Below are 19,110 nucleotides of genomic sequence, written 5' to 3' on the forward strand. Positions count from 1 at the left end.
CTTGAGAATTATTCTAAATAGAAAGAGTATTTAATATTTAAAATAAAAAAAAAGAGTGAGTAACTAAATATTAATACTTGAGTATTTTTAAAATTTAAAAGTGTGTTTTTTACATTAATTTAGTACTTGAGTATTTTTTTATAAAAAAAGTATATTATAAATTTAATAAAATAAAAACATTAAGAGTACTTACTAAAATTAACAATACTTGAGTATTGTAAAAAAAAATAAGTAATAAGAATGATTAATACTAGAGTATTTTTAAGTTTCTAAAATAAAGTATAATTATTTTCCATAAAATGGAAGAGTACTTTTTGACTTTTTATAAAAATATTAAGAGAAATTTTTTAAAAATTTTTACAAATATAAAAAAAAATTAAATATTTAAAGAGTAATAAAAAATGCATTTTAAAAATAATATTATATTAAAAAAAAGAGAAGGAAAAAAAGTACTTACTTTAAAAAAAAAATTCCCACGGTTTTGCATTGAAGTCTATGAGCTTATTTGTCCTTCATTTATTTTGGCAGCTTCACAATATACAACCCGCGGAACAAGAAAAGAAGGATCAGAAAGAGAAGAAAGAGGAAGTTTTGAAGGGAAAAGACAAAAGAGTCGAGGTAAGGAACATATTTAGTAAATTTACATTTAAATAGTTAAAATTTTGAAGTTTAAATCACTTTTTAATAAATAATAACAGCAAACAATTATTGTTTTGAAAATATTTATTTATACAAAAATAATGAAAAAATAAACCATATTTTTATTTAATTATGCAATGTAAGTAACATTTTCCAAAAAACATATTAATATTTTATTTACATTTATAAACATTTATTAACAGATTAGTTAAATAAAGTAGTCCGTTGAATATTTTGATGCACGCGATGACGTAATGACGTGAGCGTCGACGTAATGCGCCATTTTGCAGAGCATCGGAGGAGGAAGCAGCAGGAAGCTGATCTGCGGTCAGGTAGGAAATACTTTCATTTGATATTATAGATTAAACCTTTAAAAGGGATACATATATAGTGAGGAAAGAATAAGGAGAGGTTGCGGGAAAACTAATTGATGTCTTAAATGTTTTTAAACATGTCCACATTAATGTCATTAATGTATGCCTAAGTCGGGTCGCGAAAAGTTATTTTTTTATTTTAAAAAAGTATGTAACTGTTAAAGAATTTAAAGTTACTGTTCAGAAAGTTGATTTCTTTACTTAGGAAGTAAAAAAAGTAATGTCGATCTTCATTTCGAATTGAAAAAAAGTAGCGCACTTGTAAATTTTGGAAATTAAAGATTGATTAAAAAATGGTGATTAAGCAGCAAAGTGCATTTTGGATTATGGTTTGACGTGTAGAATTTAGATATGTTTGAGTTTTGGTGATTTCTTAGGACAGAAATTATAATGGAAGTTATCGGTAATTATATTAATGGCGTTCCGATTTTGAAAAATTGTTCAAATACTATGGGACCGTAATTTTGAACACATTGGTAGTTTTTGCTTGAAATGAAGATTTGTTAAAAAAAAAAAAGGACCCGACTTGTTTGTTTGTAAAAGTTTTTAGAAAAAAAAATTGTATGCCAATTGTAATTTGAAAAATATTACATTTTTAAGCAAAGCAGGAAAGTAAGTTAATACATTATTTTAGAAAGAAAGAATGTTAGAAAGATTTTCCAGGTAGTCTATAGCCACACACAACGAAAATTGTTGTAGAATTGCCAATAGTCTCTCAGACATTTCCCTTGTTTTGACTGTTACTCGTGGGTTTAGACTACCTGCGAGTGTTTGGGCTATTCTCATTTCCTGAAAACTTTGCTCCTTCTTCAAAGTTTCCAAAAAAGAGTAGAAGTTTGGATGTGGTTTGCCAATTGTGTGGTTGAAGGAGTTATGCCATCCCTCAATGGCATTGTTTGTTTTTGCTTCTCCCTCTAAACAACTCGTGTAGCAGTTCCACCACTCCACATGGAATCGTGGCTTCCTCCTGCGACCCGATCTGCTTAGGTGTCCAATCCATGTGTCCTCAAAATAATTTAGAATGGGTGCCAATTTTTCTTCGTTACTCGTATAATAAACAGATTCTATAATTGCAGTGTAGTACTCGTCCACACTATCGGGAGGAACAAAACAAAGTGCAGTTAATTTTTTTAGTTCAAATTGTAGTTTGCTATCCCGAGAATATTCTGCAACTAGGGATGTTTTCTGTAATTTACGCCAAAATGCCTGCGAAAAATGAAAAAAACATCCCTGAATTTGGGTATCCGTGTACGTTTTAGTGATCACATTGATCATGCTCAATTCAAAATCAATAATTATTTTTCGAGGACTTGAAGATGTTTTACTTTTAATCACTGATAAAAGTTCAGTGTATGTTGCAGAAGTCTTATCAGGTAGCAAACTATAAACTAAGGGAATAACACTATTGTTAATTTTAGCATGTATAGTGTAAATTTGAGTGAAAGGATGGGGGGTACTTTTAAACGTCCCATCCATCATCCAAATTTCACTACTTTCTAACTTAGCAAGGTTACGTGGGGTACTAAAAATGAGAATTCGTTTCTGAGGGTTTTCGTTGTCATGCAGAAGGAAAGGTTCATCAGAAAAAGAAATAGAAAGATCATGAGGAATTCTAATGTCAGAGAAAGAATGTGGTGTAGATAATTGAATGTTACTTGCCTGCTTTTGTCTCTGAATAATTCTTCTCAAATTAGGAATTATAGGCATGTTACTAGCAACATGACTGGGGACATGCTGTGCAACCTCTCTTAAAATGGATCCTGTAGAATCATTGGAGGTGCTTGCAATAGCTTTCATTTCGTTTATTGTTTCTCTAATTTCTACCTCCATTGCAGAGGCAGAGTGGTTATGTTCTGTAGTTTTCACAACTAAATTATCAACAGTAACCGCTCTGCCACTGCAATGGGTAGTGTAGTATTGCACACACCTCCAATGATTTCTAGTTAAACTTATTCTTTCCTTACTATATATGTATCCACCATGGTTTAATAAATTTTTGCCCTTCTTGGATTTAATAAACTTTGCAGCTTCCAGACTAGACATTATCTGAAAAGAGAAGAGAAGAAAAAGAAATTAGCCTGACAAAATAAATGAAATACCAAAAACATAACATTTACACCATCCAACACTTTCACTACTGCTGCACCTTCCTGGAGTTAGAATAGTAAATTGCACCCCTACACCATCCATCACTTTCCCTACTGCTGCACCTTCCTGGAGTTAGAATAGTAAATTGCACCCCTACACCATCCAACACTTTCCCTACTGCTGCACCTTCCTGGAGTTAGAATAGTAATTTGCACCCCTACACCATCCATCACTTTCCCTACTGCTGCACCTTCCTGGAGTTAGAATAGTAATTTGCACCCCTACACCATCCATCACTTTCCCTACTGCTGCACCTTCCTGGAGTTAGAATAGTAATTTGCACCCCTACACCATCCATCACTTTCCCTACTGCTGCACCTTCCTGGAGTTGGAATAGTAAATTGCACCCCTACACCATCCAACACTTTCCCTACTGCTGCACCTTCCTGGAGTTGGAATAGTAAATTGCACCCCTACACCATCCATCACTTTCCCTACTGCTGCACCTTCCTGGAGTTAGAATAGTAATTTGCACCCCTACACCATCCATCACTTTCCCTAATGCTGCACCTTCCTGGAGTTAGAATAGTAAATTGCACCCCTACACCATCCAACACTTTCCCTACTGATGCACCTTCCTGGAGTTGGAATAGTAAATTGCACCCCTACACCATCCAACACTTTCCCTACTGCTGCACCTTCCTGGAGTTGGAATAGTAAATTGCACCCCTACACCATCCATCACTTTCCCTACTGCTGCACCTTCCTGGAGTTAGAATAGTAATTTGCACCCCTACACCATCCATCACTTTCCCTACTGCTGCACCTTCCTGGAGTTAGAATAGTAAATTGCACCCCTACACCATCCAACACTTTCCCTACTGATGCACCTTCCTGGAGTTGGAATAGTAAATTGCACCCCTACACCATCCAACACTTTCCCTACTGCTGCACCTTATAATGTTGTTTAAAAATACCTTGTTTTTTTTAAATTGGTTTTCTTGCTGAGTCTTCTTAAGTGGGAATGGCCTGTAGGCTGGAGTAGACACTTATGTGTTGATTGGAATCGTAAAACAAAAACAATTGTCTGCAAAAGTGATAAAAGGAAAAAATGAGAAAACTGAACGTTGTAGAGAAATGCAAATTTACAATAACTTTTTGCAAAAATTAAAATCATTTTAACATATAGTACATAACACTTTCCCTACTGCTGCACCTTCCTGGAGTTGGAATAGTAAATTGCACCCCTACACCATCCAAAACTTTCCCTACTGCTGCACCTTCCTGGAGTTGGAATAGTAAATTGCACCCCTACACCATCCAACACTTTCCCTACTGTTGCACCTTCCTGGAGTTGGAATAGTAAATTGCACCCCTACACCATCCAACACTTTCCCTACTGCTGCACCTTCCTGGAGTTGGAATAGTAAATTGCACCCCTACACCATCCAACACTTTCCCTACTGCTGCACCTTCCTGGAGTTAGAATAGTAATTTGCACCCCTACACCATCCATCACTTTCCCTACTGCTGCACCTTCCTGGAGTTGGAATAGTAAATTGCACCCCTACACCATCCAACACTTTCCCTACTGCTGCACCTTCCTGGAGTTGGAATAGTAAATTACACCCCTACACCATCCATCACTTTCCCTACTGCTGCACCTTCCTGGAGTTGGAATAGTAAATTGCACCCCTACACCATCCAACACTTTCCCTACTGTTCCACCTTCCTGGAGTTGGAATAGTAAATTGCACCCCTACACCATCCAACACTTTCCCTACTGCTGCACCTTCCTGGAGTTGGAATAGTAAATTGCACCCCTACACCATCCAACACTTTCCCTACTGCTGCACCTTCCTGGAGTTGGAATAGTAAATTGCACCCCTACACCATCCATCACTTTCCCTACTGCTGCACCTTCCTGGAGTTGGAATAGTAAATTGCACCCCTACACCATCCAACACTTTCCCTACTGCTGCACCTTCCTGGAGTTAGAATAGTAATTTGCACCCCTACACCATCCATCACTTTCCCTACTGCTGCACCTTCCTGGAGTTGGAATAGTAAATTGCACCCCTACACCATCCAACACTTTCCCTACTGTTGCACCATCTTGGAGTTCTGAAAAAAAATTCTTCAAACTGCAACTCTTTTTATAATTATTTTGGGATTTTATTTACATTAACAATTAAATGGTTAATCTAATATATTGAAGGTTTAAAAACAATGCTGTATAACAATACCTTGTTTTTTAAAAATTGCTTTTCTTGGTGAGGTTTGTAAAGTTGAATTGGCCTGTTGGCTGCAGTTGTAACGTATGTGTTGGAAAGAATCTTTCAGCAACGAAAAAAACAATTGTCTTTGGAAAAAAAAGAGGAAAAAAAAAACTTAACGTTGTTTTAAAATGTAAATTCAGATTAACTTTTAAAAATTTTGACATAGAATATAACTAATACTACATAAGACTTTCCTAAGTACTGCATCTTTCTGGAGTTAAAATAGAGAAATGTACCCCTACACCATCCAACACTTTTCCGACTGCTGCACCTTCTTGGAGTTGGAATAGTAAATTGTACCCCTACACTATCCATCAGTTATATGGTGTGGCAGGTGCAAATCTTTTGGGATGCAGCTGGGGCACAAGGTTTTGGCATTTTCTGGGACGGGAGATGGTGCGCGGAGCAGTGGCCGGCGCACTGGTTGACACAGGGCAGGAGTATCGCGTTTTTGGAGTTCTTTCCGCTCGTGGTTGCATTGCAGGTGTGGGGGCCGGAATTTCAGAACAGATCAGTGTTGTTCCATGTGGACAACCGGACGGTGGTTGACCTGGTGAATCATCAGAGGGCAAGGGATCTGCGGGTGCTGCGTTTGCTGCGAAGTTTTATGCTTCTGTGTCTGCGTTTCAATGTGCTGTTTCGCGCGAAGCATGTGCCGGGCGCTAGCAATGACATTGCGGATGCATTGTCTCGTTCACAGTGGCAGCGTTTCAGAAGGTTGGCGCCAGGAGCAGAGGTTTTCAAGACTAAGGTGCCGGAGGGTATCTGGAACTGGGGGGAGTGAGAGTGGTGGAGTTGGTTGAGAAGTCTGTTGCGGATTCTACAAGGCGGGCGTATCGTTTGGCTTGGGCTGAGTTGGGTGCTTTTCTGGGATAGTCGAAGGATGCCTGGCGTATGTCACAGGGGGATTGTGAGCAGGGCGTGATGAGGTATGTTTTGCACTGCATGGACAAGGGTTTGTCACCAGTTACGATTGCAGGGAAGTTGGCGGGGATTTCCTTCTATGGGATGGTTTATTTGGGGTTTGATCCCGCAAGGAGTGAGTTGCTGAGTAAGATGTTGAAGGGTTGGGGTAGGGTGCGGGGGGGGACTGGGGGGGCAGCCGTGCGTGCAGCTATTACGTTTGAATTGCTGTTGGACATATTGGCGGAATTGAGTTTCTGTTGTTATGACGTGGTGGAGGTGGCGCTGTTTCGGTTGTGCATGACGTGGATGTTTTTTGGGGCCTTCCGGGTTTCGGAGTTGTTGGGGGCTAGAGGTGCTCCGGGTAGGGGATTTGAGGACGTTCGAATGGATGGAGCGCGCCTGGGTATTTGGCTGGGGCGGTCGAAAACAGACCAGGCTGGAAGAGGCACATGGGTGTGGTTGTGCGAGTCGGGAGGGGCAGGTGCTTGTCCTGTGCGAGAATGGAGAGCCTTTTGCGGACAGGTGGGTAGGAGTGTAGGAGAGATCTTTTGTCATGCTTCCGGGAAACGGGTCACGGCTTTTCAGCTGCTGGCGGTGTTGCGTATGGCAGTGAGGCGACTAGGTAGGGACCCGGCGGGGTATGGGACGCACTCTTTCCGGATCGGCGCGGTGACGGCGGCAGCTCGGCTGGGGTGGTCCTGGGACAAGATCAGGCGGATTGGTAGATGGAGGTCGCGCTGTTGTGAGCGGTACGTGAGGAAGTAGAGCGGCAAGGTGCGCAGGGGAGCGACGGCTGTGGGGCGGTTCTGTTATGTTTCGTGTTCTAATTTCTCTTTTCTTCGTAGGTTGTGTTGGGGGTCCGGGAGCCAAGACGGCTACCTGGATCGTTGGACATTCATTTGTGCATTGGGCCTCCAAGTATTCCGACAGGCAGGTGTACGGTCGTAGCCTGGGCCTGAGAAGCAGCCATCACGAGGTACATTGGTGGGGCAAGAGTGGGATGCGCTGGGGGGAGCTATTGCCCTGGCTGACAAAGTTTCGCAGAGGGGCTGTCCGGACTTGCTCGTCATCCACCTGGGGGAGAATGACCTGGTGAAGCAATCAGGGGTGTCGTTGCTGTATTTGATGCAAAGGGACTTGGAGGCTATGAAACGCAATCTGGCTGGCGCCTGCATTGTGTGGACTGAGTTCATCCCTCGTCGGATCTGGAGGGGGGCATTGAAGCCCGCAGCGGTGGAACGAGCCCGAAGGAAATTGAATAGGGCGATGTGGGTATTTTGTGAGAACAGTGGGATCAAAGTGCTGGCACACACTGGATTGCGGCTTGAGGAGCCCCTGCTTTTTAGAGACGATGGCGTGCACCTTTCGCACATGGGCAATGCATACTACATGATGGAATTGAGGGATGTTATTAGTGGTTTATGGAATGAGTCTATCTGGTGTCGGAGAGTGTGAGGGCGAAAGGTGCACTGGAATGGGGTGGGGCAGGTAACCGCCCTCCGGGGGTTCCCAGGTTGGCGGATTTGGGAGGGGGGAGGAGTCCATGACGGGCATACTCACCCTTCCGGGGAGGGGGATACTGGTGAAAGGTGGGGGTGCGTCATACCAGTTTATGACGAATGGAGATGATGGAGGAGGTTGGAAGAGAAGTGAGGAAGCGAATGGGATAAGTGAGGCGGTTGCTGTGTGAAGTGGGATGGAGTAGTTGGAGTATGGGAGAGAATGGAAGAATGAGAAGTTATGTTGTTGGGGATTGTTGGGGGGTTTGTGTGATGTTTGGTTATGGTTGTCCAACCCTGTCCTAATAAATGGCCTTTTACGCTAAGTTACCTTGCGTGGAGAGATTATTGCGCAAAATTACTAACACCACGTGCATCCGCTAAAATGTCACTTCATTTGGGTGGAACATATGCAGTGCCACTGACTGCCATGCTCACCACCAGTGCTTGTTTGATTCGTGTCCGGGGCTCAATCTGTCTGCCTTCGGGTTCCGTGGAAGTGCGCCGCCGTGTTCGGCTGTGAGTCTTGCTTGTGTCTGTGCGCGTGTGTTTACATCCACCCCTGCACCTGTATGTGCGTATCATGCCTTCCAGTGTGCGTGTTTGCACTGATCCTCCCCCCACCTTGCAGTGTGGCTGTCACGCCTAGCAGTATGTGCGTCTGTTTGTGTATGTTCATGTGTGCATGTGCTAATGTGCACGTGTTCAGATCCCCCTGGCCCGTTAGTTGATGTCATGTCTTCCAGTGTGCGTGTATTTACACCCCTTAACCGCCGCGTGCGAGACTGTGCAGGTGTCATACTCCGCATATCCCATGCCATACAGAGAGAGAGAGTGTGTATGTGTGTGTGACAATGTGTGTAGCAAGGTGTGCACTGCCGCGAAGTGTGCACGTACAGCTCTCCCAGGGCCTTCTTGTATTGTATTGTATGTGTATGTTTACAGCCAAGATTGGAGCATAATGTGTGTTTACAGCACTGAGTGCAGCATAACCTGGCCTGACTGCAGTATAGTGTGTGTGTGTTTACAGCCCTGAGTGCAGCATTGTGCGTGTGTTTACAACCCTAACTGCAGCATAGTGTGTTTGTGTTTACAGCCCTGACTGCAGTTTAGTGTGTGTATTTACAACCATGCGTGTGAGTGTGTGCTCAGAGTCATACCCTTGTTTATGTTGGTCTGTATACATGTCAAAAAGTGCGGATGGAACTGGGTTCGCGTGAGGGTGCCTTTGCATAAAGCAGAAAGAAAAACTGTAATACTGTAAATTAAACACAGCTTAAAAAATTGTACATTGCATGCTACTATGTACTCTCTCTCAAATGTCTGCTGGCTAAGCGGGCTAAGAGAGAAATAGGAAAAGACTCGATTTGGCACAAAAGAAAGCATTTTTAGATGATGGTGTAAAAAGTGAAGAGAGGTGTTTGCGATTTTAACAAGCATTTGCAATGCAATAGGTCTCACATTATTAAAATTTGAGCTATTGGTGTTGCATTATTTAGCAATGCCAATAGCTCAAACTTTAATAATGCGAGACCTATTGCATTGCAAATGCGTGTTATTGGTTCCTCTTGTTTTGAACTCTCGGTCTCTCCCTCGAGCTTCGCAGCACAGAAGAGTCAGACTGGGAAGGCGGGCATTCGGACGGTACCTGAGGACCAGCAGTGTCTGAGACCTGATGTGGGCGTTTGATTCCAACAATATTTGGGTCTGCTCTGCTGCTCCACTAAACTCGAGAGGCCGCAGCAGCTCCTACCTAACCTAGCACAGACTGTCCGACAGCCCATTGCCCCATATAGAAAGACAACGGGCCAGGAGATACAGTATTTGGTGTGCGCCCCTCCTCCAACCCTGGCCTTTAGGATTGACAGGGAGGCCCCCTACAGGAGATGCTGCTTCTGAGTGGCAGAGTTCACACTCCCCTTGCAAGGGTGGGTGGGAGGGGATGTAAACAGACAGCAGTGGACAGCCACACCCCCATTCCTGGCCTCCCTGCTCAGCCAAACTCCATCAAAAACCTAGAATTAAACCGGAGTTTTGCGTGTGTCTTGCGGGGTTTGCCACTTAATGGTGAGGCTTTGCCAGCAGATGCCCGCTGAAAAGTGTTTGCTGAACCTTTGTGCCACCACAGTGCAGCCTTTAAATGGCCCTAGTCACAGGAGGGCTCCACAGAAAGTAGTACTATTCGATGGAGAGATCACACTTTTCAGCATGTGCTTCCTTCTTGAAAAAGAAAAAAAGCCATTTCAATCCAAGCCAGTGAAACTGAACGTGTCTGGGGTATGATGTTAATCATTAACAGCGTAGGGAAAGTGTATTGGCTGCTGGCTACAGGCTTCATTCTGGACAGGACCGACCCAACTACTTCTCTTTCTGAGGTAGGAAAATATATCATGGAAATAAAAATACCTGTTAGGAACAGTGCTGCACAATGTGGAATGCGCTCTGTAACAACTCACATTGTATGCACCTTTCCTTTCTCTTTTCCTCTTTCAGCAACACTGCCCTTTGACTCTATTGCTCCAATGTCTGCAGCTCACTCAATTCGTCCTCAGCAAACACTTCACTGTGCTTTTATCACAACATCAACACACAGTCTGTCATTTGTGCAATCTGTTGCCAAATCCAGCACTCATTTTTGGGCACCAATGCTTATTTGTTATCATGAGATTTTCACCAGAACAACAGAGAAAAAGATAGAAAAAGAGGGGAACAGAGTCATTGGAAAACACTGACAAAGGGAGAAAGGAAGAGAAAAATCAACGTACAAGAGGGTATCACCAAGTTGGTCGCACACTGCTCCACCCACTAGCGTGTTACCCCGAAGAATTGTGGTCCCTGTAGTCAGCGTCGGCGGGTACGCCTATGCTCAGTGGTGCGTGCAAGTCAGAGTAGCGTTAGCCATCCCTGGACACGTGTTTCGCGGTAGTTGCCGCTCGTCAGCAGGGAGTAGGAAGAGTGCAGGGTTGCTTTTGTAGGCTGCTAAAATCATATCAGGTCTGTACCTCTCGTAGCGAACGCAGGTGCGTAACCATGAGCCCGTCGACTCCGGGGCTCAGAGAGCCACTATATATGTATCACCAAGTTGGTCGCACACTGCTCCACCCACTAGCGTGTTACCCCGAAGAATTGTGGTCCCTGTAGTCAGCGTCGGCGGGTACGCCTATGCTCAGTGGTGCGTGCAAGTCAGAGTAGCGTTAGCCATCCCTGGACACGTGTTTCGCGGTAGTTGCCGCTCGTCAGCAGGGAGTAGGAAGAGTGCAGGGTTGCTTGTGTAGGCTGCTAAAATCATATCAGGTCTGTACCTCTTGTAGCGAACGCAGGTGCGTAACCATGAGCCCGTCGACTCCGGGAATCAGAGAGCCACTAAATATGTATCACCAAGTTGGTCGCACACTGCTCCACCCACTAGCGTGTTACCCCGAAGAATTGTGGTCCCTGTAGTCAGCGTCGGCGGGTACGCCTATGCTCAGTGGTGCGTGCAAGTCAGAGTAGCGTTAGCCATCCCTGGACACGTGTTTCGCGGTAGTTGCCGCTCGTCAGCAGGGAGTAGGAAGAGTGCAGGGTTGCTTGTGTAGGCTGCTAAAATCATATCAGGTCTGTACCTCTCGTAGCGAACGCAGGTGCGTAACCATGAGCCCGTCGACTCCGGGAATCAGAGAGCCACTAAATATGTATCACCAAGTTGGTCGCACACTGCTCCACCCACTAGCGTGTTACCCCGAAGAATTGTGGTCCCTGTAGTCAGCGTCGGCGGGTACGCCTATGCTCAGTGGTGCGTGCAAGTCAGAGTAGCGTTAGCCATCCCTGGACACGTGTTTCGCGGTAGTTGCCGCTCGTCAGCAGGGAGTAGGAAGAGTGCAGGGTTGCTTGTGTAGGCTGCTAAAATCATATCAGGTCCGTACCTCTCGTAGCGAACGCAGGTGCGTAACCATGAGCCCGTCGACTCCGGGACTCAGAGAGCTACTAAATATGTATCACCAAGTTGGTCGCACACTGCTCCACCCACTAGCGTGTTACCCCGAAGAATTGTGGTCCCTGTAGTCAGCGTCGGCGGGTACGCCTATGCTCAGTGGTGCGTGCAAGTCAGAGTAGCGTTAGCCATCCCTGGACACGTGTTTCGCGGTAGTTGCCGCTCGTCAGCAGGGAGTAGGAAGAGTGCAGGGTTGCTTGTGTAGGCTGCTAAAATCATATCAGGTCTGTACCTCTCGTAGCAAACGCAGGTGCGTAACCATGAGCCCGTCGACTCCGGGGCTCAGAGAGCCACTAAATATGTATCACCAAGTTGGTCGCACACTGCTCCACCCACTAGCGTGTTACCCCGAAGAATTGTGGTCCCTGTAGTCAGCGTCGGCGGGTACGCCTATGCTCAGTGGTGCGTGCAAGTCAGAGTAGCGTTAGCCATCCCTGGACACGTGTTTCGCAGTAGTTGCCGCTCGTCAGCAGGGAGTAGGAAGAGTGCAGGGTTGCTTGTATAGGCTGCTAAAATCATATCAGTTCTGTACCTCTCGTAGCGAACGCAGGTGCGTAACCATGAGCCCGTCGACTCCGGGGCTCAGAGAGCCACTAAATATGTATCACCAAGTTGGTCGCACACTGCTCCACCCACTAGCGTGTTACCCCGAAGAATTGTGGTCCCTGTAGTCAGCGTCGGCGGGTACGCCTATGCTCAGTGGTGCGTGCAAGTCAGAGTAGCGTTAGCCATCCCTGGACACGTGTTTCGCGGTAGTTGCCGCTCGTCAGCAGGGAGTAGGAAGAGTGCAGGGTTGCTTGTGTAGGCTGCTAAAATCATATCAGGTCTGTACCTCTCGTAGCGAACGCAGGTGCGTAACCATGAGCCCGTCGACTCCGGGGCTCAGAGAGCCACTATATATGTATCACCAAGTTGGTCGCACACTGCTCCACCCACTAGCGTGTTACCCCGAAGAATTGTGGTCCCTGTAGTCAGCGTCGGCGGGTACGCCTATGCTCAGTGGTGCGTGCAAGTCAGAGTAGCGTTAGCCATCCCTGGACACGTGTTTCGCGGTAGTTGCCGCTCGTCAGCAGGGAGTAGGAAGAGTGCAGGGTTGCTTGTGTAGGCTGCTAAAATCATATCAGGTCTGTACCTCTCGTAGCGAACGCAGGTGCGTAACCATGAGCCCGTCGACTCCGGGAATCAGAGAGCCACTAAATATGTATCACCAAGTTGGTCGCACACTGCTCCACCCACTAGCGTGTTACCCCGAAGAATTGTGGTCCCTGTAGTCAGCGTCGGCGGGTACGCCTATGCTCAGTGGTGCGTGCAAGTCAGAGTAGCGTTAGCCATCCCTGGACACGTGTTTCGCGGTAGTTGCCGCTCGTCAGCAGGGAGTAGGAAGAGTGCAGGGTTGCTTGTATAGGCTGCTAAAATCATATCAGGTCTGTACCTCTCGTAGCGAACGCAGGTGCGTAACCATGAGCCCGTCGACTCCGGGGCTCAGAGAGCCACTAAATATGTATCACCAAGTTGGTCGCACACTGCTCCACCCACTAGCGTGTTACCCCGAAGAATTGTGGTCCCTGTAGTCAGCGTCGGCGGGTACGCCTATGCTCAGTGGTGCGTGCAAGTCAGAGTAGCGTTAGCCATCCCTGGACACGTGTTTCGCGGTAGTTGCCGCTCGTCAGCAGGGAGTAGGAAGAGTGCAGGGTTGCTTGTGTAGGCTGCTAAAATCATATCAGGTCTGTACCTCTCGTAGCGAACGCAGGTGCGTAACCATGAGCCCGTCGACTCCGGGAATCAGAGAGCCACTAAATATGTATCACCAAGTTGGTCGCACACTGCTCCACCCACTAGCGTGTTACCCCGAAGAATTGTGGTCCCTGTAGTCAGCGTCGGCGGGTACGCCTATGCTCAGTGGTGCGTGCAAGTCAGAGTAGCGTTAGCCATCCCTGGACACGTGTTTCGCGGTAGTTGCCGCTCGTCAGCAGGGAGTAGGAAGAGTGCAGGGTTGCTTGTGTAGGCTGCTAAAATCATATCAGGTCTGTACCTCTCGTAGCGAACGCAGGTGCGTAACCATGAGCCCGTCGACTCCGGGACTCAGAGAGCTACTAAATATGTATCACCAAGTTGGTCGCACACTGCTCCACCCACTAGCGTGTTACCCCGAAGAATTGTGGTCCCTGTAGTCAGCGTCGGCGGGTACGCCTATGCTCAGTGGTGCGTGCAAGTCAGAGTAGCGTTAGCCATCCCTGGACACGTGTTTCGCGGTAGTTGCCGCTCGTCAGCAGGGAGTAGGAAGAGTGCAGGGTTGCTTGTGTAGGCTGCTAAAATCATATCAGGTCTGTACCTCTCGTAGCAAACGCAGGTGCGTAACCATGAGCCCGTCGACTCCGGGGCTCAGAGAGCCACTAAATATGTATCACCAAGTTGGTCGCACACTGCTCCACCCACTAGCGTGTTACCCCGAAGAATTGTGGTCCCTGTAGTCAGCGTCGGCGGGTACGCCTATGCTCAGTGGTGCGTGCAAGTCAGAGTAGCGTTAGCCATCCCTGGACACGTGTTTCGCAGTAGTTGCCGCTCGTCAGCAGGGAGTAGGAAGAGTGCAGGGTTGCTTGTATAGGCTGCTAAAATCATATCAGTTCTGTACCTCTCGTAGCGAACGCAGGTGCGTAACCATGAGCCCGTCGACTCCGGGGCTCAGAGAGCCACTAAATATGTATCACCAAGTTGGTCGCACACTGCTCCACCCACTAGCGTGTTACCCCGAAGAATTGTGGTCCCTGTAGTCAGCGTCGGCGGGTACGCCTATGCTCAGTGGTGCGTGCAAGTCAGAGTAGCGTTAGCCATCCCTGGACACGTGTTTCGCGGTAGTTGCCGCTCGTCAGCAGGGAGTAGGAAGAGTGCAGGGTTGCTTGTGTAGGCTGCTAAAATCATATCAGGTCTGTACCTCTCGTAGCGAACGCAGGTGCGTAACCATGAGCCCGTCGACTCCGGGGCTCAGAGAGCCACTATATATGTATCACCAAGTTGGTCGCACACTGCTCCACCCACTAGCGTGTTACCCCGAAGAATTGTGGTCCCTGTAGTCAGCGTCGGCGGGTACGCCTATGCTCAGTGGTGCGTGCAAGTCAGAGTAGCGTTAGCCATCCCTGGACACGTGTTTCGCGGTAGTTGCCGCTCATCAGCAGGGAGTAGGAAGAGTGCAGGGTTGCTTGTGTAGGCTGCTAAAATCATATCAGGTCTGTACCTCTCGTAGCGAACGCAGGTGCGTAACCATGAGCCCGTCGACTCCGGGAATCAGAGAGCCACTAAATATGTATCACCAAGTTGGTCGCACACTGCTCCACCCACTAGCGTGTTACCCCGAAGAATTGTGGTCCCTGTAGTCAGCGTCGGCGGGTACGCCTATGCTCAGTGGTGCGTGCAAGTCAGAGTAGCGTTAGCCATCCCTGGACACGTGTTTCGCGGTAGTTGCCGCTCGTCAGCAGGGAGTAGGAAGAGTGCAGGGTTGCTTGTGTAGGCTGCTAAAATCATATCAGGTCTGTACCTCTCGTAGCGAACGCAGGTGCGTAACCATGAGCCCGTCGACTCCGGGACTCAGAGAGCTACTAAATATGTATCACCAAGTTGGTCGCACACTGCTCCACCCACTAGCGTGTTACCCCGAAGAATTGTGGTCCCTGTAGTCAGCGTCGGCGGGTACGCCTATGCTCAGTGGTGCGTGCAAGTCAGAGTAGCGTTAGCCATCCCTGGACACGTGTTTCGCGGTAGTTGCCGCTCGTCAGCAGGGAGTAGGAAGAGTGCAGGGTTGCTTGTGTAGGCTGCTAAAATCATATCAGGTCTGTACCTCTCGTAGCAAACGCAGGTGCGTAACCATGAGCCCGTCGACTCCGGGGCTCAGAGAGCCACTAAATATGTATCACCAAGTTGGTCGCACACTGCTCCACCCACTAGCGTGTTACCCCGAAGAATTGTGGTCCCTGTAGTCAGCGTCGGCGGGTACGCCTATGCTCAGTGGTGCGTGCAAGTCAGAGTAGCGTTAGCCATCCCTGGACACGTGTTTCGCAGTAGTTGCCGCTCGTCAGCAGGGAGTAGGAAGAGTGCAGGGTTGCTTGTATAGGCTGCTAAAATCATATCAGTTCTGTACCTCTCGTAGCGAACGCAGGTGCGTAACCATGAGCCCGTCGACTCCGGGGCTCAGAGAGCCACTAAATATGTATCACCAAGTTGGTCGCACACTGCTCCACCCACTAGCGTGTTACCCCGAAGAATTGTGGTCCCTGTAGTCAGCGTCGGCGGGTACGCCTATGCTCAGTGGTGCGTGCAAGTCAGAGTAGCGTTAGCCATCCCTGGACACGTGTTTCGCGGTAGTTGCCGCTCGTCAGCAGGGAGTAGGAAGAGTGCAGGGTTGCTTGTGTAGGCTGCTAAAATCATATCAGGTCTGTACCTCTCGTAGCGAACGCAGGTGCGTAACCATGAGCCCGTCGACTCCGGGGCTCAGAGAGCCACTATATATGTATCACCAAGTTGGTCGCACACTGCTCCACCCACTAGCGTGTTACCCCGAAGAATTGTGGTCCCTGTAGTCAGCGTCGGCGGGTACGCCTATGCTCAGTGGTGCGTGCAAGTCAGAGTAGCGTTAGCCATCCCTGGACACGTGTTTCGCGGTAGTTGCCGCTCGTCAGCAGGGAGTAGGAAGAGTGCAGGGTTGCTTGTGTAGGCTGCTAAAATCATATCAGGTCTGTACCTCTCGTAGCGAACGCAGGTGCGTAACCATGAGCCCGTCGACTCCGGGAATCAGAGAGCCACTAAATATGTATCACCAAGTTGGTCGCACACTGCTCCACCCACTAGCGTGTTACCCGGAAGAATTGTGGTCCCTGTAGTCAGCGTCGGCGGGTACGCCTATGCTCAGTGGTGCGTGCAAGTCAGAGTAGCGTTAGCCATCCCTGGACACGTGTTTCGCGGTAGTTGCCGCTCATCAGCAGGGAGTAGGAAGAGTGCAGGGTTGCTTGTGTAGGCTGCTAAAATCATATCAGGTCTGTACCTCTCGTAGCGAACGCAGGTGCGTAACCATGAGCCCGTCGACTCCGGGAATCAGAGAGCCACTAAATATGTATCACCAAGTTGGTCGCACACTGCTCCACCCACTAGCGTGTTACCCCGAAGAATTGTGGTCCCTGTAGTCAGCGTCGGCGGGTACGCCTATGCTCAGTGGTGCGTGCAAGTCAGAGTAGCGTTAGCCATCCCTGGACACGTGTTTCGCGGTAGTTGCCGCTCGTCAGCAGGGAGTAGGAAGAGTGCAGGGTTGCTTGTGTAGGCTGCTAAAATCATATCAGGTCTGTACCTCTCGTAGCGAACGCAGGTGCGTAACCATGAGCCCGTCGACTCCGGGACTCAGAGAGCCACTAAATATGTATCACCAAGTTGGTCGCACACTGCTCCACCCACTAGCGTGTTACCCCGAAGAATTGTGGTCCCTGTAGTCAGCGTCGGCGGGTACGCCTATGCTCAGTGGTGCGTGCAAGTCAGAGTAGCGTTAGCCATCCCTGGACACGTGTTTCGCGGTAGTTGCCGCTCGTCAGCAGGGAGTAGGAAGAGTGCAGGGTTGCTTGTATAGGCTGCTAAAATCATATCAGGTCTGTACCTCTCGTAGCGAACGCAGGTGCGTAACCATGAGCCCGTCGACTCCGGGGCTCAGAGAGCCACTAAATATGTATCACCAAGTTGGTCGCACACTGCTCCACCCACTAGCGTGTTACCCCGAAGAATTGTGGTCCCTGTAGTCAGCGTCGGCGGGTACGCCTATGCTCAGTGGTGCGTGCAAGTCAGAGTAGCGTTAGCCATCCCTGGACACGTGTTTCGCGGTAGTTGCCGCTCATCAGCAGGGAGTAGGAAGAGTGCAGGGTTGCTTGTGTAGGCTGCTAAAATCATATCAGGTCTGTACCTCTCGTAGCGAACGCAGGTGCGTAACCATGAGCCCGTCGACTCCGGGAATCAGAGAGCCACTAAATATGTATCACCAAGTTGGTCGCACACTGCTCCACCCACTAGCGTGTTACCCCGAAGAATTGTGGTCCCTGTAGTCAGCGTCGGCGGGTACGCCTATGCTCAGTGGTGCGTGCAAGTCAGAGTAGCGTTAGCCATCCCTGGACACGTGTTTCGCGGTAGTTGCCGCTCGTCAGCAGGGAGTAGGAAGAGTGCAGGGTTGCTTGTGTAGGCTGCTAAAATCATATCAGGTCTGTACCTCTCGTAGCGAACGCAGGTGCGTAACCATGAGCCCGTCGACTCCGGGGCTCAGAGAGCCACTAAATATGTATCACCAAGTTGGTCGCACACTGCTCCACCCACTAGCGTGTTACCCCGAAGAATTGTGGTCCCTGTAGTCAGCGTCGGCGGGTACGCCTATGCTCAGTGGTGCGTGCAAGTCAGAGTAGCGTTAGCCATCCCTGGACACGTGTTTCGCGGTAGTTGCCGCTCGTCAGCAGGGAGTAGGAAGAGTGCAGGGTTGCTTGTGTAGGCTGCTAAAATCATATCAGGTCTGTACCTCTCGTAGCGAACGCAGGTGCGTAACCATGAGCCCGTCGACTCCGGGGCTCAGAGAGCCACTAAATATGTATCACCAAGTTGGTCGCACACTGCTCCACCCACTAGCGTGTTACCCCGAAGAATTGTGGTCCCTGTAGTCAGCGTCGGCGGGTACGCCTATGCTCAGTGGTGCGTGCAAGTCAGAGTAGCGTTAGCCATCCCTGGACACGTGTTTCGCGGTAGTTGCCGCTCGTCAGCAGGGAGTAGGAAGAGTGCAGGGTTGCTTGTGTAGGCTGCTAAAATCATATCAGGTCTGTACCTCTCGTAGCGAACGCAGGTGCGTAACCATGAGCCCGTCGACTCCGGGACTCAGAGAGCTACTAAATATGTATCACCAAGTTGGTCGCACACTGCTCCACCCACTAGCGTGTTACCCCGAAGAATTGTGGTCCCTGTAGTCAGCGTCGGCGGGTACGCCTATGCTCAGTGGTGCGTGCAAGTCAGAGTAGCGTTAGCCATCCCTGGACACGTGTTTCGCGGTAGTTGCCGCTCGTCAGCAGGGAGTAGGAAGAGTGCAGGGTTGCTTGTGTAGGCTGCTAAAATCATATCAGGTCTGTACCTCTCGTAGCAAACGCAGGTGCGTAACCATGAGCCCGTCGACTCCGGGGCTCAGAGAGCCACTAAATATGTATCACCAAGTTGGTCGCACACTGCTCCACCCACTAGCGTGTTACCCCGAAGAATTGTGGTCCCTGTAGTCAGCGTCGGCGGGTACGCCTATGCTCAGTGGTGCGTGCAAGTCAGAGTAGCGTTAGCCATCCCTGGACACGTGTTTCGCAGTA

At 48.5% G+C, this 19,110-nt stretch overlaps 1 long non-coding RNA gene across 1 annotated transcript; it reads left to right on the forward strand.

Annotated features, from left to right (window-relative positions):
* The first annotated feature begins 528 nt into the window (after positions 1–528).
* LOC146809401 (uncharacterized) lies at positions 529–8,113 on the forward strand. The gene is made up of 3 exons (XR_014966424.1): positions 529–618; positions 843–971; positions 7,132–8,113. It is a non-coding gene; the product is annotated as an uncharacterized LOC146809401 (long non-coding RNA).
* The last annotated feature ends 10,997 nt before the right edge of the window (positions 8,114–19,110 follow it).

Source organism: Triturus cristatus, chromosome 7, assembly GCF_964204655.1.
Source record: "Triturus cristatus chromosome 7, aTriCri1.1, whole genome shotgun sequence".
Taxonomy (NCBI): Eukaryota; Metazoa; Chordata; class Amphibia; order Caudata; family Salamandridae; genus Triturus; species Triturus cristatus.